The 27,193-nt window shown below is 42.6% G+C and overlaps 1 protein-coding gene across 4 annotated transcripts in view; it reads right to left on the reverse strand.

The window, feature by feature from the left end:
- LOC121869979 (2-C-methyl-D-erythritol 4-phosphate cytidylyltransferase-like) overlaps positions 1-27,193 on the reverse strand; it is a 165,834-nt gene that overhangs the window by 31,910 nt on the left and 106,731 nt on the right. The window contains exon 1 of one of the 4 annotated variants that reach the window (XM_042371650.1): positions 12,856-12,944. The exons of 2 other annotated variants lie outside the window; for them this stretch is intronic. The gene's annotated coding sequence lies outside the window, so the exon portion shown is untranslated. Of the gene's footprint in view, positions 1-7,688; positions 7,901-12,855; positions 12,945-27,193 lie in introns of those variants that run through there. One more of the 4 variants, XM_042371641.1, reaches the window with a different exon arrangement.

The following is a 27,193-nucleotide window of genomic DNA, read 5'->3' on the forward strand; positions in this document are numbered from 1 at the left end:
AATAGGGTGGTAGATGAGTGGAACAAGCTTAGCAACTTTGTAGTAAGTGCTGAGATGCTGGAAAGTTTTAAAAGAAGGCTAGATACTGTAGATTCATGGACGATAGAGAGTGGTTGTAACTCTCGACAAGAGCTGACATGCACAGGCCAACCGGCCTATTGCAGACTCCTTATTTTCTTATGTTCTTATGTAAATGGGAGTGTGGCTGTGGTGGCGCCACTTTTCGATTCTAATTGATGGGTGGCTGAATTTTTCGCACCACGTAACATCTGGCGGGTGCTGGGGGGCAGCAGTGGTACTTAGTTATTTAAGCAGAGTTTTAAATATACTCAGTCACACACATATGTATAGGTACAGGCTTTATATTTAAGATGGGACTTTGTAAAGCATTTTAGAATCACAGCCTCTTTGAAATTTATTTTAGGTACAGGTATATACAAAGAGAAATTGACATCTAACAGGGAGACCAAGCCCCTGAAGGAAAGGTGCGGGGGAGGAGAGGGTATTCTTTGTTTGTTTGTTGGAGCCAGTAATGAGTAGCAATTTTTGTTTTTTTTCAGTTGTATTGGAGTAAAAGTATTAGAAAACCATACTTAATTAAAGTAAAAGTACAAAAAACTAGTACATATTAAAAAGTAGATACCCAAAAATGTTACTTGGGTACAGTACTCAAATAAATTTATTTCGTTACTTAAAACTCCGCTTCCACAGGATGCAAGGGGGTACCCAATAAACTAACCCCCTTGCCGGGCAAATTGTAAACAAAAGTAATAATAATAATAATAATAATAATGTTACTAAAGAACTATAAATAAATACAAAAATTAAAAAAAGATCAAGAGTGAGAAACGATATATATATATATATATATATATATATATATATATATATATATATATATATATATATATATATATATATATATATGCCCACAAGGAAAGAAGAAAACACGAAGTTCCCAAGCGCTTTTGTGTAATTCACATCTTCAGGGGTGAGTACAGACATCAGTCTGGTGAGTACAGACATCAGTCTGTACTCATCCCTGAAGATGTGAATTACACGAAAGCGCTTGGGAACTTCGTGTTTTCTTCTTTCCTTGTGGTTATCAGCATATACTTGGATCACGCACACTTTAAGTGATTTACTTGCAAAGTAAGAAAAACAATTGAGACCCTGCAATTGTGTGTAAATGAGGCAGAAAGTCAGACCAGCAACCTGGAACTTGGTCGCAATTTTTGTGATGCTATATGGCAGCAGTTGTCTAAAATTAGACAACACATTATGCTTCCAATGTCTTCCCAGGCGGTAGTACCTCCCTGTTTGATAGCTGCCTACTACCTACAAGTGGTTTAAATACAAAAATATGATTATTATCTACTGGATGACGTTTCTCCACCTTGTTTCTTCACACAAAACACTACTTTCTGGTAGTCTTCCTGGCCCCCTCTTGTCCACATAACTCCTAGGAAGCTTAAAAGAAGAGATGGCGAGATTGAAGGGGGAGGCGGGACAGGGAAAGCCAGTGTCTGACGAAAATTCAAGAAAACCAGTGTCTGGCGAAAATTCAAGTGAGTGGAAGGTTGTAAGGAGAGGGAAGACCAAACTGGTGATGAAGAAACACACCAAGGATACGTCAACAACGACATCAGCAGCTAAGCGTACCAACTCGTTCAGTCCCTTGATAGACGAATTGGACGTTAGTACAGTCAGGGACAGGGCTGACAAGGAAGGTATAAAAACTTTAATTGTTGGTGACTCACAGGTAAGGTACTTGGACAGGGCTTTTTGTGGTAAAAACATAAATAGGATGAGGGTATGTTTGCCAGGAGCTGGGGTGGGGGATATAATTGACAGGATGGACAATATCTTGTCTGGTAATGGGAACAAACCCATTATCTGCCTCAGCGCAGGAGGCAATGATATTGGCCGGTGTAGGAGAGAGAAGATTCTTGATAAGTTCAAGGCAGCTATAGATCGTATTAGGACTAAGGGAGGGATCCCTATCATATGAGGTGTCCTGCCTAGAAGGAGAGTTGGCAGTGAATGGTTGTCAAGGGCAGTTGGTGTCAACGACCGTCTTGACAGATATTGCAAGTCAATATCAGTCCCATTCATTGACAACTGGGACAACTTCTACGGCAGAAGGAACCTTTATGCTAGGTATGGGGTGCACCTGTCTAGGGATGGAGTAGCAACCCTAGCTGGGGCTCTGGAGGGGGCAGTTCAAAAGATATAGAAGTCTTTAAACTGCTAGGAGAACATATGAGCACGGGGGTGGAGGAGAATGCAGTGGCAGCGGGTAAACAAAGTGAAAGATTACAAGGAAATAGTGTTAGGAATGATGACAAAACTAAATTAGACAGGAAGTTTAAACCTAAACGCAGTAAAGGGAGGACTCAGAACACGACTAACTTAAATGTATACTACGCGAACAGCAGAAGTATGAGAAACAAAATGGATGATATTAGGGCATTGGTATGTACCGAAAAAATCGATATAATAGCATTCACTGAAACATGGATCAACATAGACTCACGTGAGTTACCGGTCGAATACCAAATTGCGAGTTACAAACTGTTCCATACCGATAGGCAGACCAGGAAAGGAGGCGGAGTAGCAATCTATGTTAGGGATAATCTGAAGTGTGAAATAAATAAGGAAATAAAAACTGGGCGGAATACAGAAACAATTTGGATAGAATTAATCAAAGGTAGGGAAAAATTAATCACAGGAGTAATATATAGACCTCCCAATCTTGATAGAGTCAATGAGTGACTTATCTGGGATGAAATGCGCAGGGCTTCCATACACAACAAAGTCTGTATAGTAGGCGAATTTAACCTTGGCCAAATAGATTGGACTGACCTTACGGGTAACTCAGAATCAGAGGATTTTCTCGAAACGATCCAGGACTGTTTCCGAAGTCAACATATAACCGAACCCACCCGGGGTAATAATATACTCGATTTAGTTCTGTCAAACAGAGAAAACCTCATTAGCAATGTCGACGTAGGGAACGAACTTGCAAACAGGGATCACAAAGAAATTAGATTCCAGTTAGATTTTCAGGGCAGACGTAAGGAAAATTCCACTAAAGTACCTGATTTCAGAAGGGCAAGCTTTGACAGTTTAAAGAGGCAGCTGAGAGAGGGGGTGTCGCGCTTGGCCGTGAACCTGACAGATGACACCGACCTGATAACGAGATCTGAGATTGCCAACTTCCACGACAATTTAAATAATGAGTTACTAATGCACAAAGGCAGAACATATCATACAAAAAACTCAGATCAGACAACAATGACCCTAAATGGATAAATAATTATTTAAAGAACATCATTGGCCAAAGGAAGGCTATAGGTAGAAGGATAAATCGTGGCGAAATTTACCTCCGGGATTATTATAGGGTATTGGCGAGTTGGGTTAAAACCGAGATAAGGAAAGCCAAGAGGAATAATGAGGTAAGGATAGCAAGGGAGGCGAAGACAAACCCCAAAGGATTCTACCAAATGTATCAAACTAAAACATGAGAAAAGATTGGACCAATACGGTCAGATACCGGCGAGCTCACTGATAACGACAGAGAGATGAGCAATAATTTGAATAAATATTTTTCAACAGTTTTAACCACCGAAAATTTAAACATGATACCCGGGGCACCGACTCTATTCAGAGATAGTGAAAAAAACAAATTAAGCGAGATAGTAGTGACTAGTAACGATGTTAATAAGCAAATAGACAAACTGAAGCCTAATAAGTCACCTGGTCCCAATGAGATATTTGCCAGAGTATTAAAGGAATGTAAGGAAGAGCTTAGTATGCCCTTAGCAAAGATGTTTAACATGTCCTAAAAAACAGGTGTAGTACCAGAATCCTGGAGGATAGCGAATGTAATACCGATTTTCAAGAAGGGGGGTAGATCACTATCCTCTAACTACCGCCCAATCAGTCTAACATCAATAGCAGGCAAATTACTGGAAGCAATCATTTCAAACTCTATTCGAAATCACCTGGAGAAGCACTGATTGATCAATGATTCCCAGCATGGCTTCACAAGAGGACGTTCATGTCTAACTAATCTATTAACATTCTTTTCATCAGTTTTCGAATCGGTGGACGAGGGGCACAATTTTCATGTGGTATATCTCGACTTTAGCAAAGCCTTCGACAGAGTCCCCCACGAAAGACAAATTAGAAAGGTAGAAGCACATGGCATCAAAGGTAATATCCTTAAATGGATTAGGGCATGGTTACAGGACAGGAAACAGAGAGTGAGCATTAAAGGCAGTAAGCCCCATTGGAGCAACGTCACAAGTGGAGTTCCCCAAGGCTCAGTACTTGGACCATTATTATTTATTTTATACATAAACGACATAGATATCGGCATAGACAGCAACATAAGCAAATTTGCTGATGACACTAAAATAGGACGTGTTATTAAATCTGACAAGGACTCCGCAAAACTACAGGAGATCTAAAAAAAATTTTCGAATGGTTTGAAAAATGGCAGATGAAATTCAACGTGGACAAATGTAAAGTACTCAGTATAGGAGATGTAAACAGGGAAACCAGATACCAGATGAACAATGATGCCATAGAGAAATCCGACTGCGAGAGAGATTTAGAAGTAATGATAAGTAGGAACCTTAAGACAAGTAAACAATGTGTTTTTGCTCGTAACAAGGCTAATAAAGTACTTGGGTTCATACAAAGGAGTGTTAGTTACAAGACTAGCGAGGTCATCCTAAAACTGTATCTTGAGCTTGTGAGACGACACCTGGATTACGCAGTTCAGTTCTGGTCACCGTATTACAGAATGGATATAGAATCCTTGGAAAGAATTCAGAGGAGAATGACAATACTAATCCCGGGCATTAGGAACCTTGAGTATAGAGACAGGTTAAAGCATCTTAATTTGCACTCCCTCGATAGACGTAGAGCAAGGGGCGACCTAATAGAGGTGTATAAGTGGAAGGCAGGGATAAACAAAGGGGACATTACAAAGGTACTCAAACTATCCAACCAGGAGCGAACTCGTAACAATGGTTTTAATTTAGACAAATTTAGATTTAGGCGTGAAATAGGTAAACACTGGTTTGGAAACAGAGTAGTGGATGAATGGAACAAGTTACCAAATATCATCATTAACTAGGATACGCTGAATAGCTTCATACATAGGTTGGATGCTTATATGAGCAATAGGGGTTGGGTGTAAACGGGACTGCCCAGTATGGGCCAATAGGCCCGCTGCAGTTTCCTCCATTCTTATGTTCTTATGTTCATATGTTCTTATTTCACGCAACAACAACTGACCTCACCGGATGGCTGGTGTGTCTGGGGGATGGACAGTTTGTGTGTAGTTTTGCTTCGAGTGAAATTATTACCAACTTTTATTTTAAATGTATTCAAGAAAGTGTAATATAACGAACATTTATCTTAAATGGAACGATATTATTGTACTTTAGTTCCTTTATATGTTTATGTGCCTGTTTCTCTCCCCCTTTATCTCTTAAGTAAGATAATGAAATATTGGTTTCCTCGCCGTACCTCATCCACTCCCTTTTCTAAATATCTTTACTTCTTCAATCCTTCTTCACCCGTCTAGATAGCCACCTCTAGTCTCTCATCTGTTTTCTTCCCTGTTTAATATCCTTGATCCATCGCTTCCAAACAATCTCTTCTACACCTTTCGTGCCCTTCCTCCATCTCCCAGTTCATACGATTAATTTCCTGTCTTGTCTCCCAGGGTTCTTCTGCTTCCCATGCCCGTCCTTTACTACCTTGAAGCACCTGGTAGGCGTCGCTTCACCTGTGCGTCACCTGAGCCCGTGAGAGCCGCGCAGCCCCCAACACCTGACCCCTGATTATCCTCACCTGAGGGAAGGTGAGCAGCGCGCTGAGGAATGTGGCCAAGTGTTTTGTGGGGGCCCACCTACTACCTCTACCTCTACACCTCTACCTTTTTTGAGAAAGATACAGAGAGAGCGAGAGAGCTTAGGTTAGGATAGGTTACGTTACGTTACGTTACGTTACGTTACGTTAGGTTAGACCGCACGCTATAGTAGCACCTATTATATGTTCGGGTTGGTCAAGGGCATAGGGTCTGTGGTGTTTGACTGTGAACGCGGGGTAGTGACGTGTTACTTCCTTCATGAGTACTACAATTGGGTCAGTACTTCATGTGACAGTACTCCATGTTTTAGTTCTCGTTGTAACAGTACTCCATGTTACAGTGCACCACACCATAGTACTCTGCGTTACAGTAAACCACACCATGGTACTCAACATTATAGTATATGATATTAAACCATATTACAATACACTTATACATCACGCTATATGTACATCAAAGTATAGCATACCAGGTTAGTACATAATATTACAGTGCACATCATTACAACAAACCACAATACTAGAAATCACGCTTCAGTACAATATATTACAGCAAACTAAGTTAAAGTACACTACGTTATAAAATACCATATTACAGTTCTCCATTTTACATTAAATTAAAGAACAGTGTACTATTTTATAATGTATAAGTTACAGTGTACCACACTATTGTACCCCACGTTACAGTACAACACACCATTGTACTCCACGTTACAGTACACCACATTATAGTATTCCACGTAACAGTACACAACACAAAATTACAGTGCGCCATGTATAAGTTACAGTGTACCACGTTACAGTAGGTCATAGAGGTGCAGAGTCGTAGTGTAGGAGATGTTGGGGTACAGCTATATGTTTTTACGTTAGTTAAAGGTCACGCTGCTGGTATCACCCACGCCAGCCTGACTACTGTGGTACGTCGAGTCAAGGGCGAGTGAGGGAGGTGAGGTTGGAAATAAATGCAAGAAAGAACGGAGGAGAAATAATGAACGGAGGCGGGAAAAGCCGGTTAAAGAGTATATACAGTGTGAGATGATAGTGGGGTGTGGAGTGCAGAGGGGAGTGGAGAGAATCAGGACAGAGGAGGATGAAAACAGGGAGGGTTACGTGAGAAGGAGGTAGGGAGGGGGAGGAGGAGCAGGGTTGCGTGGGACGGATTGGAAAGGTGGTGAGAGAAAGCAGGGGGAAGAAGAATTGAATTGAATTGAATTGAATTGAAACAGTTTATTTAGCCAGAAAAACACAGATACAGAGTGGATAATAATAACAATATTAACATGGCTGAGCCAGTTGAGAACCTGAGCTGTTTAAAAAAAGAAAGAGCAGGTGAGAGGAAATAGGAAAGAGAAAGGAGAGAAGAGGGAAAGGGAATGTGAGTGTGCTGGGAAGGCAGAGGAGAAAGAGGGGGTGCCGTGCCTCTCTCCTCTGCACGTCTCACATTATGAAACAGGAAATGTGGCTTGTCAGGTTTGGCAGCCAACCCGTTAGGAATCTGGGATTAAGGACATGGGGAGGAGGGAGGGTCAGGGAAAACAACCGTGTGGAAGAGAGAAGGGAAAGCAGAGATGAGGAGTTGGGCAGGAAAAAAATAAACATTGGACGAACAGCAGGTTTCTGGTTTTGTGGAACTATTTGGTCGAAATACTTGAAAATATTTCGTTGAAATTAAAGCAATTAGTGTCACAGCGAAATAATAATTAAACTGTAAGTTGTCAAAAGGATGGAGGATTAGCGCTCATTTGCCTGCTTCCACGCATGTTTTTTTCTGTTCTTTCAAGAGTAATTCAAGGACTTACCGTTAAGACGTCAGATAAATGTAAACAGTCTTAGTTCCCCGTGGTATTTTCATTCTTCCTTTATAACTTGGCAGAGCACCCCCGCCCGGTGATACTTGCCACAGCACATCTTGACGACACATAAACTGTGGAGCGGTCGTCCCTTGTCAGAGAAACTACTATTACAGCATTCCTGCTTCCTGCTGGTGGTGTCCGCCTCCCACCTGCTGCACCAACTCGGCCCCCACCACCACCACCACTCTCAATCCCCACCACCTGAGCACCCAGCCTGGGGTCACCCGCCACGCAGGTGAAGGTGATGCTGGACCACCTGACGCGGGAAGTGGAAGGCAGTGTTGTTGGAAGAGGAGGCGGGGAACCGTGATATTGGAAGAGGAGGTAGAAGACCGTGTTGTTGGAAGACGAGGTGGCGGACCATGTTGTCGGAAGAGGAGGTGGAAGACCGTGTTGTTGGAAGAAGAGGTGGAGGACCATGTTGTTGGAAGAGGAGATAGAAGACCGTGTTGTTGGAAGAGGTGGGGGACCGTGTTGTTGGAAGAGGAGGGGGAAGACCGTATTGTTGGGGAAAGAGGTGGACGGCCGTGTTTGCGGGAATCGTTGGAGAGGGGGTTGTATTAGTAGAAGAGGAGGTAGAGGGTTCCGTAAGTGAAAGAAGAGAGGGGTTATGTTGTTGGAAGAGGAAATGGAGGGACGTATTGGTGGAACAGGATGCTGAGGGTTGTATTTCGGTGGAAGAGGAAGTGAAAATGTGTGTTAGAACGAGAGGGAGTGGAGGGTTGTGTTTGCACAACCGAAGCTGGATAGTAATAATAAGAGATGATAGTCCTCTGGATGTTGTTGACGGAGGAAGGGTAGGCAGTGTACTGGTGTACTGTACATAAGACCATCAGAATGGAGGAAACTGCAGCGGACCTATTGGCTCATACTAGGCAGTCTAGTTTACACCCAACCCCTATCGCTCATATATCCGTCGAACCTATATTTGAAGCTACCCAACGTGTTCGAGTTAATGATGAAGTTCGGTAACTTATTCCACTCATCCACTACTCTATTTGCAAACCAGTGTAATATCACCTTTGTTTAACCCTGACTTCCAATTATAAACCTCGATCATATCGCCCCTCACTCTACGTCTCTCGAGGGAGTGCAAATAAAGATACTTTAATCTGTCTCTGTACTCAAGGTTCCTAATGCCCGGGATTAGTCTTGTCATTCTCCTCTGAATGCTTTCTAGGGATACTATATCCATTCAGTACTTGTAGTACGGTGACCAGAACTAAGCAGAGGAATCCAAGTGAGGTCTCACAAGTGCAAGATACTGTATAGTTTTGGGATACCCTCGTAAGTCTTGTAACTAACACTCCTTTGTTTCAAGCATATACGCAATGTTGTCTTGGTCACTAGCGGAGATCCCCAAGGCTCAGTACTTGGACCATTATTATTTATTATATACATAAACGACATAGATATCGGCATTGACAGCAACATAAGTAAATTTGCTGATGACACTAAAATAGGACGTGTTATTAAATCTGACGAGGACTCGGCAAAACTACAGGAAGATCTAAACAAATTTTTTGAATGCTCTGAAAAATGGCAGATGAAATTCAAAGTGGACAAGTGTAAAGTACTCAGCATAGGAGATGTAAACAGGGAAACCAGTTACCAGATGAACAACGATGCCATTGAGAAATCCGACTGCGAGAGAGATTTAGGAGTAATGATAAGTAGGAACCTTAAGCCAAGTAAACAATGTGTTTATGCTCGTAACAAAGCTAATAAAGTACTTTGGTTCATACAAAACAGTGTTAGTTACAAGACTAGTGAGGTCATCCTAAAACTGTATCTTGGGCTTGTGAGACCACACCTGGATTATGCAGTTCAGTTCTGGTCACCGTATTACAGAATGGATATAGAATCCTTGGAAAGAATTCAGAGGAGAATGACAAGACTAATCCTGGGCATTAGGAGCCTTGAATACAGAGACAGGTTAAAGCATCTTAATTTGCACTCCCTCGAGAGACGTAGAGTGAGGGGCGACATGATAGAGGTGTATATATGGAAGTCAGGGCTAAACAAAGAGGACATTACAAAAGTACTCAAACTATCCAACCAGGAGCGAACTCGTAACAATGGTTTTAAATTCGACAAATTTACTTTTAGGGGCGAAATAGGTAAACACTGGTTTGGAAACAGAGTAGTGGATGATTGAAATATGTCACCAAATATCATCATTAACTCGAATACGCTGGATAGCTTCAAACATAGGTTGGATGCTTATATGAGCAATAGGGGTTGGGTGTAAACGGAACTACCCAGTATGGGCCAATAGGCCTGCTGCAGTTTCCTCCATTCTTATGTTCTTATGTTAAGATTCCTACTTATCATTACTCCTAAATCTTTCTCATAGTCGGATTTTTCTATAACATCGTCGTTCATCTGATATCTGCTTTCCCTGTTTACATCCCCCTGAATAAGTACTTTTCAATTGTCCACATGAAATTTTATGTGCCATATTTTAGACCAAACGAGAAATTTATTTAGCTCCACCTGTAGCTTTGTGGAGTCCTCGCCAGGTTTAATTACATGCTCTATTTTAGTGTCGTGAGCAAATTATGTTGTTGTCTGCCCCTTTATCTACGTCGCTTATGTATATAATAAATAGCAATCGGTTAAGTACTGAGCCTCGGGGTACTCCACTTGTGAGGTTACCCAAATCGGATTTAGTGCCGTTAATGCTTACTTGCTGTTTCCTGTTCTGCAACCACGTCCCAATCCCTTTTAGAATATCTCCTCCACTTCCATGAGCCTCCACTTTTCGTATTAGCCTTTCGTGGGGACTCTGTCGAAGGCTTTGCTAAAGTCGAGGTATACCACATCATAATCGTATCCGTCATCCACTGATTCGAAAACGGTTTGAAAGAATGTTAATAGTGTTATGCCAAGGCTAATTTGGTATTACAGTGTCTGTAAACTGGGTAATTTGTTTATTTTCTGTCCCAAGCAGCAGTTATTTTGGTAAGTTTAGGGAGATTTTAGTGTATACATTGATGTATTACTTATATAAGAATTTTCTAGAATGTATTGCATCATTTGTGTTATGATTTACTTCCTATTGTAAGCCTCTATCAGAATAGAACGTACTAGAATTTCCCAGACCTGTCTGGGTTGTTCTAGAATCGTCTGACGAGACTTGGAATTAGTTAATTTTACCGCCACACCCAGTTAAGTACAGTACTGCGGTGTCCCTCAGGACTCATTTAGTTTAAAACTCGGGATGAAACACGACGACCCTCTTCAAGGGAAGATGTTGTTTAATAATATGGGCGATATACTCGTATAAGCGGCAGTGAGCGGCCTAGAGTCAATCGACCGTTTCTGCTCAGTGTAAAGAACAAGCCCTACTAGGACAACTGAATATAATTGCTGTGCAAGTTTTGTGGAATTGTTGTGATCAATATAAAGTGAGATGACTAAGGAATTTTACACTGGTAGTGTGCTGACTATATATTCGAAGTCCAGCTGTGAAGACATTACCCTGGGAACAGTGTTGTGAAGGATTGATTACTAAAAGGAGCAATCACCTACCACTGATGATGACCAGGCCGGAAATCCTGGAAGAACTTAGGGCCATACCGATCCAGGGAACCCGACCACTGACCAGGAAGAGGAGCACCGTTCCCTTTAAGCGGAATTGAACGTGACAGGAGAGGGGGACCAATCTGAGGATGTGACTGAGGTTGCTGCTGCAAGGGAGGACTCTGAAGACATCCCATTATGTCGGCATCAGCAGCGGAAGAAGAGGAGACCTACCAAGTTTCAGGATTATTATGTATATAGCGAATAAGTGTGTCGGGACGATACAAGGTATTATAGTGTTTGTAAACTGGGTGTTTTGATTATTTTCTGTCCCAAGCGGCAGATATTTTGGCAAGTTTAGGGAGATTTTAGTGTATATATTGATGTATTACTTAGGTAAGAATTTTCTAGAATGTATTGTATCATTTGTGTATCAGAGTAGAATGTACTAGAACTTCCCAGACCTTTCTAGATTGTTCCAGGATCGTCTGATGAGACATTTATAAGAGGCAGCGAGCGGCTTAGAGTCAGTCGACCATTTCTGCTCAGAGTGTAAAGAACAAGCCTAGTAGGACAATTGAAGATAATTATTATGCAAGTATTGTGGAATTATTGTGATCAATATAAAGTGAGAAGACTAAGGAACTGGACACTGGCAGTGTGCTGACTATATATTCGGAGAAGTCCAGGTGTGAAAACATTACCCTGGAAACAGTGTTGTGAAGAAGTAGTGATTATTAGAGAAGACTACAGTGCAAAAGAGTGTTTCAGTGACCTGGTGGAAATCTACTTGCCTGTTGTTTGCCTATACACTGATACCGATCATCGGAAAATTACCGGAGACTGGTGGGACAGCCGGTGGTAAATCGACTACACTAGTGAGATATCTACCGCTTCTGTACATACGACCTGGCCGCTGGTAACCAGCGGTGGAAGCTGTATAAGCAGTGAAAGAAACCCGTAACAATAGATTTGTCAGACATGAACGCCCAATTGTGAAGCCATGTTGGGACTCAATGATCAACTTGTGCTTCTCGAGGTGATTTCAGATAGAGTTTGAAATTATTGCTTCCAGCAATTTGCCTACAATTGATGTGAAACTGATTGGATGGTAGTTTGAGGAAAGTGATCTATTTCCCTTCTTGAAAATCAGTATCACTTTCGCTTTCCTCCAGTATTCTGGTACTACACCCGTTTTTACTGATATGTTAAACAAATTTGCTAAGGGCATACTAAGTTCTTCCTTACATTTATTTTATGCTCTGGCAAATATCTCCTCGAGACCTGGTGACATATTAGGCTTTAGTTTGTCTATTTGTTCACTAATCATCGTTACTAGTCACTACTATCACGCATAATCTCTTTTCTTCACTATCTCTGTATATAGTCGGTGCCTCGGGTATCATGTTTAAATTCTTGGTGGTGAAAACTCATTTCTCTGTCGTTGTCAGTTAACTCGTCGGTATTTGACTGTATTGGTCCAATCTTTTCTCGTGCTTTAGTTTGATACATTTGGAAGAATCCCTATTCATAAAAAAATATACAAGTTAATTAAATTTTACACCAACACAAGTGCTTGTTTACTCACGCGTCTTGGGTCTGGATGGATACATTTCAGTCGCATGATTGACCCTGTTATCATGTTTCTGTTGTACCACACACCACTGGACTCCATGATGATCACATTGCAAGACAAATTACTGTAAATTTTATTTTAATAGAAAAATCTCTAAACAAGATGGAAGTTTTAGAAAAAAAAGGAAGAGAAACAGTCAGAGAAGGAAACTCAGGGAAACGAGATAGATGTCAAAAGAGAGAGAGAGAGAGAGAGAGAGAGAGAGAGAGAGAGAGAGAGAGAGAGAATACAGGGGTAAGATAGAATCCAAAGCCGAGTCCTTTTATTTCCCAAGGGAGGTTGAACAGTATAGGGCGTAACATCATCTTTATGAATTGCTGTCCCATCCAAACACTGACATTAACAATAATAATTAATCGAGTCTGCGGCTGAATTAAGGGAGGATGTAGAAACATAAGGGGAGAGGTAAACTTTGGGGGATGTGGAAGTTATCTCACAACGAGGAAATTTTTAAAATTTGAGTTGAAATTTTCTATTCTGAACATAGTTCTGCTGTGTTAATTATTGTGCTATCTATTTTCATCGCCCATATTTGCATATTGTACAAAATTATATGATAATTCACGAATTTAAGGGTAAAACATGCAGTGTCAATATGTAATGCAGCAAATACAATTTTAGCACACTATTTTTAAACTTCCCCTCTTCAACACTGAATAATTTGGAAGTAATGGATATTAGACTAAACACCATTAAGTTTAAGGACATTTCGATTAAATCTTCTGGACTCTTATTATCTAACAGTTACTTTGCTTAACACTGGGTAAGTATTTCTAAACTCTTGCTTTTCGTATTTATGTAACATGGTCCAGTTTACCTTGACTTGTAAGAGTTCATTTATAAAGCTGTACTCGTTGTTGCGTGTCGAGCAGACACGGCAATGGGAATTGTAGGGTGATAATAATACATGGAGAGAAGAGTTCATATGGCGGCCATGTGCCTCTCTACAAGCAATAATAAAATAACATCGGGATGCGCAGCACGCTTCATTTAAACTTAGGTATCATCCTTCCCTTCAAGATAATGAATTTACTGACACAATTCAAATAAAGAAAAGTAAAAATTAGAAATGCAAGATAATAATAAAATTGAGAAAATCATATGTTCTATACTTTATTAAATCAGTAGTAATGGATGTCCTTAAGGTTAAAATCAAGGCGTCTTCCTTTAAGTAACACAGGTAGGTATTTTGTAGAATACATGTATTACAAAAAGACACTCAAAACAATACAATACTTAATGCTAAGTATATAGTTTACAGAACCTACATAGTTAGAGCTTTCAGATTAGACCTCAGAGTCACTATGAGCAGGTAGATAAATCCCATTGATATACTGTAGTCGAGCTAAAGGTCTAGTCTCCTCGGGGCAGTCACCTCACGTCCAGTTCTAGTCCTGCATTTTCCTTCTACTTGAGATTGTTCTGCTTTGGGAGTTGCACCATGTTCAGACCCTAGTGGTTTCCCTTCAAGCTCCTCATGGATTTCAGGTTCTAGGCTTCTTTGAGGTTTATTGTCAATGGCAGGATTAATGTCTTCTTCTCTTCTAATTCATGTGGGTCGCATAAACTGCCGATTCCTTCTGTACGTTTTGCCTTCTTCCGTCTTGACTTCATAATTTCTGCTTTTGATCTTCTTGGTGACTGTAGGCCCCTTCCACTCTTGCGTCTTGTTGTCAATCGGCTGCACTCCGATTGAAAGCGGTCTCAACGATCTATGGTCCTGGTGTCTCTCTGCCACAGTACTCTTTTTGTTCTGCATTAGCCAACTCTCTTCGTCCAGAGAACCTTTTTGGGGGGCTTCAGTAAGGTATCATTTGTGAGCACCAGCGTCTTCATCCTCTTCCCCATTAGCCGTTGTGCAGGACTCGTGTTCAGTCCCTCCTGTGGGGTGTTTCGGATGTTCAGAAGTCCTAGATACATGTCTTCTCTTGCCCTCAAGCACCGCTTCATCATTCCCTTCACAGTCTTCACAGCTGCTTCGGCGGCTCCATTAACCTTACTATTGCCTGGACTTGACGTCTCATGGGAGATGTTCCAATCTAGGGTAAACTGTTGGAAGTGTTGTGGTGTGAATTGGGGTCCATTATTACTGAATAGGGTTGCAGATATGCCATGACAAGTGAAATGACTTTTAAGTTTGTAAACAACATTCTCAGAGTCAAACACAGGTAAGTAGTCAACCTCAATAAACTGGCTTAAATAGTCTTCAATAATTAAATAGTCTCGACGCTTGATTGTGAATATGTTTGTCCCTACTTCTTTCCATGGACGGTCTGGTACGTCATGCGTGCATAGTGGCACCGGGGATTGTCTGCTCACTGAAGAAGAGCAAATGTCACATGATTCTATGTACCACCTAATCTCAGAAGACGTGCTGGGCAACACCACAGACGACTGCCAGCATTTCTTTCTCTATTTGTGCATAGTTCCTCTCTGCCTCACTTAGAGACTTACTTGCGTTAACTCTTTATTAGGGTCATAGAACACCAGCAGAGATTTATCAGCTATCATGCCTTTAACTTTCTGAAAAGCCTGTTCTTGTGCACTGGACCAACACCAGGGTACATCATTTTTCAACATATTATAAGGGGTGTGTAAGACATCACACACATTATGTAGGAATCTGTACCCATAATTAACCAAATCTGAGGCTAGTTTTGGATTCTGGAGTAGGGAAATTCTTAATTACTTTTACCTTTTCAGGATCAAGTTGAAAACCCTCTTTTGGTTATTTGATGTCACAACTCAATCTTGCCTTTGTTAAGCTGTATATTATTCTCTCTAAAACATTTGAGAAAACTTTCATGGTTTGCATCGTGTTCTGTCGTGTCGGCCCCATGTATTATGACACCATCAGCAATGCAGACAACTCCCTTCAAACCTGTTAGTGCCTAAAGTAATCATTTCTGAAAAATTTCTGAGGATACGTTAAGCACAAAAGGTAGGCGCAGCCACCTAAGTCTACCATGGCATGTTCGGAATGTGGTCAAGTAGCTAAAAAGTTCTGTCTTTAGGTTAGGCTTCATGGATACTGGCATGCGTCTGTCAGACATAATTACAGGTTTATTATTTGCATCAACTTTGAGGAACTGTACATGAAGGAGGGTTCCTAGAGAGCCCTTCATCACATCCAAATATTCTTCTTCTAGTTTGATATTGTACACTCGCTCAAGGTTGCCCTCCTTTACCTCCACCAGTCCCATCCGTTGACTATCATTCATCCCTAAAAGTGATGTAAGATTCTCTTTAAAGACAGTGAAATCAATAGGACATTTTTGACCAGTTACAGGATTGTACAAATTCCTAGTGTATATGGCAACTGAAATCTGACTGCCTTGGTTCCAGGTCTTAAAGACTCTATTTGTAGGTTTGACATGCTTGGCAAAACTGAGGGGTAGAGTATTCACAGTAGAACCGGTGTCAATCTGAAAGACTATCACTTTACTCCCTATCACCATCTTACAGTTGGCTTCCTTGTGATTGTTGCCATGTGATCTAGATTTAGAAGACACTGTATAAATAAAATCAGTAGCTGCCTTTGTTGAGGAAGATTCAGACTCAGATGTATCACTCAATGTCACACACATTATAGATCTTATGCCTTCTCTTATTCTTCACCTCTCTATTTTGACTAGACTGATTTTTCTGTGATTTACACACGTTAGCAAAATGATTATTGAGACCACATGATACACACTTTTTGCCATATGCAGGGCATTTTTCTTTTACGGGAGCATGTTTATAGCCATAAAATTTGCAGTCTATCTTAAGTTTCTCATATATCACTTTCCCTCTGCCGTTCTTCTCCTTATAACCTCCGTTCTCCTGTTTTACCTTATTTACTGTGCCTGGTCTTATCATTCTGTTCTGAGCTGTTGCATTTCCGGCAGCTTTGCATATGTCGATACATTTCTCCAATGTGAGGTCTCGCACTTTAAGCAGTTCATTTTGCAAACTTCAGTCTGCAAAACCCACGAAAATACGATCCCTGACCATTGATGGCAAGCAGCTTTCATAGTAAGCACAAGATTTTAAAAGAGACCTTAGATTACAGTAGAACTGCTCAAAAGTTTCACCTTCAGCCTGATTTCTACTGTTAAAGAAAAACCTCTCATAATTTTGTCTCATTTACTTTCCTATGGCATACTCCACAAATTTTTCAATAATCTCTGACTCCTCAGTTGTGAATTCGAAACTATTGCACACTTTAAGATCGTGATCAGTCAGCACATGCTTGAACAAAGCTACCTGTACCACCTTGCCTCGTTTGTCCAAATGAGAAAGCACTGCATAGTCCTTCCACCACCGCTTGAAAATCTTCCAATTCTCGGCTACGTTGGAACCAAGTGACAGTGATTGTGGTGGCTTGATACCAGGTAGAGGATTGAGGCACATTATGATTAGGTACTTACCTGTAGCTTGAGGTTTGAGTCGTCTTCACAGCAGGGCAGCAGTTACGGTATATCGGCACAGCGATTATCACAACAAGTAGGTGAACACAGCAGTCACAGCAGATAGGTGAACACAGAAGTCACAGAAGGTAGGTGAACACAGCAATTACAGCAGGTATGTGAACACAGCACTCACAGCAGGGAAGTGAACACAGCAGTCACAGTAGGGAGGTGAACACAGCAGTTACAGGAGGTAGGTGAACACAGCGATCATCGTCGCAGCGGCATTCGTCCACTCTCTCAGACTTCTCTCAACAGAAAGTGGTGGCTCAAACCTTCTTTTCCATCATGTATTCCACCTGAAGCCACCATGTTATGTGTCGCGCAGGCACGGCAGTGGTAATTGTAGGGTGATAATAATGCATGGAAAGAAGAGTCCTTCTACTTGGCGGCCATGTAGTGCATGTACTATCGTGCACAAAAGTCGTGTCCACTACCCAGGTACAGTGAGGTTTCGAATAGCCTTGAGTCTGAAGTTTCGAAACAGCTGGAGGAAATGCTATGGTCGGCCAACAGATGTAGCCAACTGTAGTGTGTGTGGGGGGGGGGGATATAGGAGGTGGGGGTTAGTCTAGTAACAGGCTGTGTGTAGGTGGAGCATAACATGGTGAATTCCCCAATCACTGATAACAATAAAAATGTCATGAAGATAGTTAATATTATTAAGCATGGTGAGACATGTGTAACGGGTAAATAAAAGCACTACAACGACCATATCTCTGCCGTTCATGGCTACGACGGTGAGACTGATGGACACACCAATAATTAATTCTCCGTGACTACCAGTAACGATAGTAAAGGAGAATGCACAAGTTGTTACCAAGGTTGGCGCCACCCACACCAGGGGAAGGAGGTGATGTCGAACACTGAAACATACCGAGGTATCATTCCTACCATCGTCCTCACCAACAGGTAAGTCACATTAATTTGTCAGCATAGCCCATGTCGTCCTTATACTATTGCAGGGTGTCCCATGAGTGACAGCAGATATTTGTAGAGGTGAAAGAATATGTGATATTGAGTTGAAAATCTTCTATACACATAAGCATTTTTCGGTTTACTTTAGGCGTGAGGTGGGTTGTAAAAATTACGCAGGTCAAAAATTTTGCCATGTTATATTTTATTTTTTTTACCAATTGCAGCCATACTGTGTGCTGTTGTAATCCTTATTGGTGGATTACATAAGGCCTATTAATAGCGTGAAAACCCGTTTGAAGATACTGTAATGTTCCATAAATTGCATTAAACAACATCATACGTTCACGAGTTCTAACTCTGCGCCTAGCCTCCCGCCCCCCGCCTCTACCCACCCAACTATTAAACCTCATAATTTGAGCATCGTGGGTTACCACACCTAAACACTAATCGATTACATATTCCCTTCCCACACTCCCCCTACACCATCCCCCCACTCCACTCCTCCCTTCCCCACCTCTTCCCTTCATCCCTCCCCCAAGACTAACGTCAATCGAGCATTCCATCCTATCACATTACCTTCCCCTGCATTCCCCAACCCCCCTCCCCCTATTTTTACCCATGGCGACGAATTGGACTACTGTAATGAACACTCGCAGAACCGACGACATGGCTCCTCCCCCTTGTATTTAGAGTTGCCCGTAGTGTTGTGATAGCACAGAGTGTGAACTTATTTAAGACCAGACTTGACCATCACTGGCGTAAGTTTAGATACATTCTGGAACCAGTGAATATTCTTTGTAAAAAATAAATTTTAAATTAATTATTTATAGGAGATAAGTATGTTATAGCTGAAAATTGTCAAAGAAACATGTAAAGCAGTGGAAAACCATATATTTTGATTATCGGCAAGGCTAACTACCTATAAACAATTAATATTTGACGATTGGCAAAAGGCCTGGGAAAATGAACCAACAAGTCATAAGTTAAAAATGATCAAATCATCAGTTTATCCTTGGTCACCATCAAAACAATCCTCTCGACATCACGAAACTATTCTGAATCGTCTAAGAATTGGGCAAACGCGATTGACGCATGGCCAACTCATGTCTTCCCCTAATGGAGTCCCATCTATATGCTCCAACTGCCGAACTCAAATAACAGTCCAACATATTCTCATTGAATGCCCTATTTATAATCAGTTTCGAACAATGTGCTTCACTAACCCTACAATGTAAGATATTTTAGCAGAGACCCCCAAATTTTCCCTAAGTTCAGTTTTGACCTTTTTGAAATACTGTAATCTCCTCCACACAATATAACACTAAATTATAGAAACACAGTAGTGAGACTCAAATGGGTGTCAGTGGTCTGGTTAAACTAAATCTTGATGATGATGATGATTATCGGCGAATGTTCACTGGTGGAGGTTGGAGGAGGGGGGGAGGTTCCACTTGCAGTTCACTATGAATACATGAAATAGAAAGGGTTTCTTGGGCAGTTGATCCAAAAAGATTTACCAAAACGTTATGACAGAGTAATAATACTTAACCAAGGTGTTACTAATACCATTAATTTACTCTAGTATATAAAAGCCTGCATCAGTTACCACAGCATAATAATACTCTGCCATTTCAGATATGCCTGCAGGATGAGCAAATTCGTCGGCAGTGATTGCTGAGCGAGGCCAAATCATCGGGATGTGGAGAGCCTGGGCAACTGTGCCGAACATTGCTCTCGAAGTGGGAAGGAGCACCAAGACGATTAGGAGGTGGATCCGCCGGTGGGAGGAAGAGGGCTCAGTGGAGACGAAACCTCGAAGTGGGAGGCCACGAGTAACGTCGGCAAGGATGGACCCCATGATCGTGGCAGCTGCAACGGCATATCCAATGCGAACATCAGTGAAGCATACAAAAAATCTGGGCCTCAACTGCCATCACATGACGACGAGACGCGAAGCCGGGATCGACTGCCATATTCCAGCTCACAAAGGGTGGCTAACACCTACTCACAAGGACTGTCGACACGGCTTTGCATTGGAACACCTTCCACACAGAGAAGAATACTGGAGAATCATTATATTTACCGATGAAATGGTGTTCAGGTCAGTGGGAGCCGAAGCAAGGCAGTGCTGGCGGCCTCCCAACACCCGCTACCATGAGAAACACATTCAACATCGCGAAGTGAGTGGTAGGGTGTCAGTGTCATTCTGGGGGTGGATGTGGGCACATGGGCCAGGTGAACTGGTCAAGATCAATAGCCGTTTCACTGGAGCAAGTGCTAATTCCTACAGTCCGAGCTATGGCAGCTCCAGCCCCCCACACTATCAGGCTGGTTCATGACAACAGTCCCATTCATACCAGCAACATAGTGAAGGACTACCTCCAGGATCACCCTGAAATTGAGGTCATCGACTGTCCAACACTAGGATGTGATATTAATCCGATTGAACATATTTGGGCCATGATGAAACGTGATTGGGATATTTGGGGAGCAGCGAACCTGTGCAGCAATAGAGGCCAAAGCTTACGACGTGTGGGAGAGTATACGTCGACGACCAGGGGTGTGCCTGAAGCTGGTCGGCTCCATCCCTAATCGCCTTGATGGAGTCCTGAATGCAATGGGTGGCTGGACCAAATACTGAGATGTATGTATTGGTGTATTGTTTGGATTTTAGTATTGTTTGTAAATACAATTAATATATATTAACTCACCTACAGTGTTATCTTAAATCCATGTCCTTAATGATGTCTTAAGCTATATTGCATGAAAATTCATAACAAAGTAACTTGACAGCCACAAATTTTGTATTGTGTGGTATACAATGATCTGTATGACACGTCGTGGAATGTGCTGTCTTATAACACAATATAATTATATAGTTACAATTGCTACCATCATTGAAATGCTCATGATGTTCAGCACACAATATTAACGGTAACTGAGCACACTCCAAAATATATGAAGCTTGCATATTGTGGTGGGGTGTTTAAACACTGGAACTTGGAAGAATTGGAACAGTCACCTAGATTAAGTCTGAATACTATTTTACAATACTGATAACTTTTTTACTCCACTCTTTTTAACATAAGTATATAATTATATAATATTGCATATTATCACAAATATTTATTAAGCAAAGGATGGGTAGAATATAAATAAATATTACCATAATCTCTTTGTCGGAATAACAACAAAATTGTGACTTGATCGCTGAGTAAAACTAGCTGACCAAGGCCCTTCACTCTGATCCTTGCATATTTCACTTTTATCCTTAAAATATTCCATTCTTTAAAGTATCATTGTGACCTGAGCGGCAATAAGCACCCAGGGCACTGCACCTGTTCCATGAATTCGTAACCATAAAGAAACAACTGTAAGACAAAACGTAGATAAAAAGGCAGCTTGAAATTATGGTGGTATAAATAATAAATAAACCTGCCTCTCATCCAGCCCCCACCCCCTCTATTCACCCCCCACCCCCACACACTTCAGTGGGCGACATCTGTTGGCCGACCATAGCATTTCCCCCAGCTGTTTCGAAACTTCAGACTCAAGGCTATTCGAAACCTCACTGTTGCTGGGTAGTGGACACGACTTTTGTGCACGATAGTACCTCTCTACAAACAATGATAAAAGAACACTGGGATGCGCAGCGCAACTTACATCACGTAACACTCGTCACTACCAGGTTAATGTATAATTGCAGTACACCACTACATGTTGATGCAAACTGAGCTTACTGGGAACTATTTCAACAAGAAAATATCAAATGGTATACGAATAAATATGGCCACTAGCTAGCTTAAAAAAAAAAGCTACGACAGCTTAATATAAAATAATGGAGAATCTTCAAGTAGGTTTTTCACATAAGTATAAAAGGAAAGCATGACTGGGCAGAGTGATGGAATTACACAAATATACACAACAATAAAGTTAAAATATGACATTGGAAAATACGCTAGAGAATAGAAGTCATAACGTTTACATCACAGTAACACTAACAGTCACATAAGTAATAAATATTACGGGATATGAGCATCGTGATGAGTAAATACATTATACTAAGCTTTTTAAGATTTTGTTGTAATGCTAAACACTATCACCTACCTTGTATCTGTTGCCAGTTTATCAGATATCAGTGAGGAAAACCTTTCAAGATTTAACTAAGAATATATTTCTTACGTAAACCTGTGATGGGCAGGACACCACCGCTCACCACCCCGCCTCCATCACAACACCTCCCACCCCACCACAACACCACCCCCACCCCACCACAACATCACCCCGCCCCACCACAACACCACCCCCCGCCCCACCACAACACCACCCTGCCCCACCACAACACCTCCCGCCCCACCACAACACCACACCCTGCCCCACCACAACACCACCCTGCCCCACCACAACACCACCCGCCCCACTATAACACCACTCCGCCCCCACCACAACACCTCCTGCCCCACCACAACACCACCCTGCCCCACCACAACACCACCACCCACCATAACACCACCTGCCCCACCACAACACCACCCCACCCACCACACCACCCTGCCCCACCACAACACCACCCTGCCCCACCACAACACCACCCCTGCCCCCACCACACCTCCCGCCTCCCCCTGCCCCACCACACAACACTTGCCCCACCAGCCCCACCATAACACCTCCTGGTAGAGAGTGATGACCTGACCACCGTAGGGTCAAGACCTATTTAGGCGCTGCTCCTGCTGAGCAGCTCTCACCCTTGGCCATGTCGGCCCATTCCCCAAGTCCCTCTCCCCGACCCATCCTCACCACCGGGATATCAACATAATCAAAAGTGACATTTCGTTTCGGAAAGAAGTGGAACCAGTGTTGAACAGTTAAGAACAGTGTTTAAGCCAGTGAATTCAGTACTAGACAGTACCAGTGAGAGCCGTGACCCGCCAGTGAGATAAGCACCGCTGGGTACTGACCGCCATCTCCTGACAAGGAGGTGCTAATCAGTCCACTCTGAGAACAACAGTGGGTCGGCTTCACACTTGACTTCGATATAACACAACACCACCCAGTAGGGTGGGGATAGGTCAACAACTCCAAATATGTTGCCTGTATAACAAGTGAACTACCGTGTGTTGAGCACTGTGTCGTGTGTAGGTGTAGGTGCCCGCGAGGCAAGGCCTATACCCTTGTGGTCACGCTCGGCCATGTGGTGAGGGTTTGTTTACACAAACCCCCGTCCTCATAGTGTGCCAAGCTGGTTAGTTCTTTTGAAACTAAAATTGACTTTGATACTGTATCTAACCAGAAAAACAGACATGCTATTAAGAGCAAGTGTAGTGTAATAAAAGTGTTTATAAACTGAGAATACTCCTGTTACCTTAGTCCCCCCGACACCACACTCCCTCCGCGGGAGGCCCGCTCATGGCCTCCCCTCACACCGCTAATACGCTGTACAGTAGATGCCAATCTCCTTTGTCCTCTAAGAGGGTTACGCCTCCCAACCACCGCTGACTTCCTAGGAGTGCCAAGCAGTCCTCGGCCCTCTGACGTAGGCATATAAGTCGAGCCCTGTAACTCCACCATGTCTGAGTTGACTGGAGACCCAGCTGCTCGCTTTAACTCTCCTGATGCACTGAGTGAGCCAGGCGACTGTGGTGTTGACCTTGACACCAACGGAGAAGATGGCTTTCAACTAGTTCAGTCCAGGAACAAGCGGAAGGCCGAAAAGGCAGAAAGACTTAGAGACAATCAACTACAACCACAAACCCCCATGAGAGTAAGATTATACTTCCCTGAAGGTACATCACCTGAAGACAAGTATCTCTGGCTGAACGATGCGGAAGACAAACACCCAGAGGCTGAGTTTCAGTTCAGAGTCGGTACACAAGATCATGTTCTGATTAGAAACGACCCAGCAGTCATACAGGATCTCCTCACCAATAGCATAAGGGGAATAACCATGGAACAATCATCCCAACCACCGAGCAAGAAAACCATAATAATCATAGGGCTCGACCAGTACCAGACCCCTACACTACTAGAAGCCCATCCCTACATCAGAAGGACGAAGCGACTCAGGGGCAAGAATGCAGTCATTGCAGACTGGGTTGGCTCGGAAGACCCACCCAAGACCATTCGAGTCCGTGGTGCCTATCGGACTCTGAAGGTAACACTCTATCAGCCCCCTAACCGGAGGTGTTACAACTGTCAGCACTGGGGCCATGTGGCCCGGTTATGCCCCTCGACTAAGCCGTGGTGTGGTCTCTGCTCAAGGCAACATGCAACACAGGTTTGCAGAGATACAGTTGCTCAAGGGGGTGTCATCCAACAGAAGTGTATTAACTGCAAAACAGTTGGAGTTCCTGTATGGCACCCTAACTGTTCTAGAGCTCCTACACCCCTTCAGCGCCCAGACCCGCCACCCAGGCAGGTCTCCAGAAACACTAATGCTGCTAGGGTACTCCCTACGGCCAACCCCTGGCCTGCCCTCCCCACCAAAGCTCCAGGATCATCACCAGCAGTCATCGAAAGATCAGCATGGGGCAACACAGATGTACCGACACAACAGGTAGCTGCCAACACACTCCCTGCACATCGTGAAGAGATCAGTGATTTGAAAAATGAAATTAAAGAACTCAAAGCTCAGTTTACAACTCTAACTGAAATGTTTGGGAGCCTCTGTGATACACTAAAGGAAAAAAACACCACCAACACAGTGCAGCAACTTCGGAAAAATTACAGTCAAACTGAAGACATTCAGATGTCAGTACCAGATGTGGAAACTCAAGACCCACCAGGAACTAGTGTCCACGCAGAGGAAAATAGTGATACTGGTAACAGTTCTACTGATGCCTCTGTGGACATGGTCAGTGAAGATGAACAAGCACAAACAGAAAATGGTGGTGATGTCGAGTGTAACCAAAGTGTGTTGTTGTCTGCCAATGAAATACAACAATTGTTGAGCCGTACGTGCTCCAGAAATGTTTCCAAAAGGTTAACTGGCCTACTGCCTGCCGAAGGGACAGGCAGCGCAGAAAAGAACAGTATCATACAGTGCCTTTTGCTTCTTTCCAAATACATTTCATAATGACCAGTGTTAATACCAGACAAAATTCCAAATACATTTCATAATGGCCAGTGTTAATACCAGACAAAGATACAGAGCGGTGAAGGTGATGAGTTGGAACATCTCATCCCTTAGAAAACGATACCCTGACCTACACCACAAAGTTGTGACTGAGGACATCGATATTGTGTGTCTGCAGGAGTGTCTCACACCTAATGGTAAGCCCCCACCCAGTCTGCCCAATTATGTGTATTATGATCCTAGTTCTACTCACACATGTTTGATGTATGTTAAGAAGTCACTCCCGCATGTACCTCTTGTATCCAAAAAGACTACCAACCTTCAGTACCATGGGATCACTATCCACCTGGGCAACTCCACACTCAACGTGCTAAACGCCTATGCTCCCTCAGATCAGCTTCAATACACAGATCTCCCAGACTTTTTACACACTGAGCCCACTGTCCTAATGGGTGACCTGAATACTAGACACAAGAAATTAGGTGACTCCACCACTAACACCAATGGTAGGAGACTTATCTCACTTCTCAGTGCATATGAAGATGTTCAAATTATAGGTAATAATGAACCAACACACATCTATGGCGGGGGTCTAGACAAATGTATTGGCTTTAATCTATCATACACAACTCATAGCTCTGATGTTGTCACTGATCTTATGTCTGACCACAGCCCAATCCAAGCTAGTATACATGTAGCCAATGACACCCCCACTGGTGGTAAACTCAACAGACGTAGAATCACAGTCAAGCAAGAACATGAAAGCCAGTTCATAGACTTCATCCATGACTGGTACAAGGACTACAAGCCTGACAACTACCAAAGTTTCCATGACGATCTGATAGATAGGACTTATGTATACTTCACCAACAATGCCTCCACCAAAAAAAGGAGAAAACGTGGTCAGCATAATGGGAACAGGCAACAGCAGTGCTATAATGACCCTGAGCTGAAAAAACTCAGGGCTAGGGTCAGGAGGGTGGGTAAGGGTTACAGACAATGTAGAACACCTCAAATGTTACAATTGTATCAAGCTTCCCTTGCTGCTGTCAGGGAACGTGTAAACGAACTCAGACAAAATGCATGGGAGACATATGTCAACAGCCTGAACCAACACACATCCCTCAGCAAAGCCTGGAAAGACATAAACATAATCAGAGGTAAAAACAGAAGACACGTCTCCCATCCAAACCCTCTGCAAAAGTCGAATGAGCTAATAACAAAGTGGGCTCATGTGTCGAGCTATGACATGTTACCAGCTAGGACTCGGGGACTCCTTGATGCGAAGTCTGTAGAGAGAAGTAATCTTATTAGCTTTATGCTGGGCAAACAGCACGATGAGTGTGATGTTCCATATACTGAGTGGGAGCTTGACGCCGCCCTCGCCAGGGGTAGGTCTACTTCCCCTGGAGAGGACGGAGTCACCTACAACATCATTAGACTACTAAGGCGCGTGCCAGGCAATCCATTGTTGGTATTGTACAATATGAGTCATGCCGAGGGCCAACTACCCACATCATGGACCAGCAGTATTGTTGTACCAATACCGAAACCAGGACAGCCTGATGCCTTTCGTCCCATATCACTAACCAGCTGCCTGTGTAAAACCTTTGAGAGGATGGTTCTTGGCAGACTCTTATATAGAATCAGAGAACACATGTCTCCTAACATAAATGGCTTCACCCATGGTAAAGGTGTACATAATTGCATCACCACATTCCTAACTGTGCATGGTGATGAAAGGCACAGATACACCACATTTCTTGACCTAAAAGCTGCATTTGATATTGCCAATAGGCAACTGATATTGTACGAACTAGCCAAAATGGATATAGGAGGTAGGCTGTTA

This window comes from Homarus americanus, unplaced genomic scaffold (genome assembly GCF_018991925.1).
Source record: "Homarus americanus isolate GMGI-L3 unplaced genomic scaffold, GMGI_Hamer_2.0 scaffold32583, whole genome shotgun sequence".
NCBI lineage: Eukaryota > Metazoa > Arthropoda > Malacostraca > Decapoda > Nephropidae > Homarus > Homarus americanus.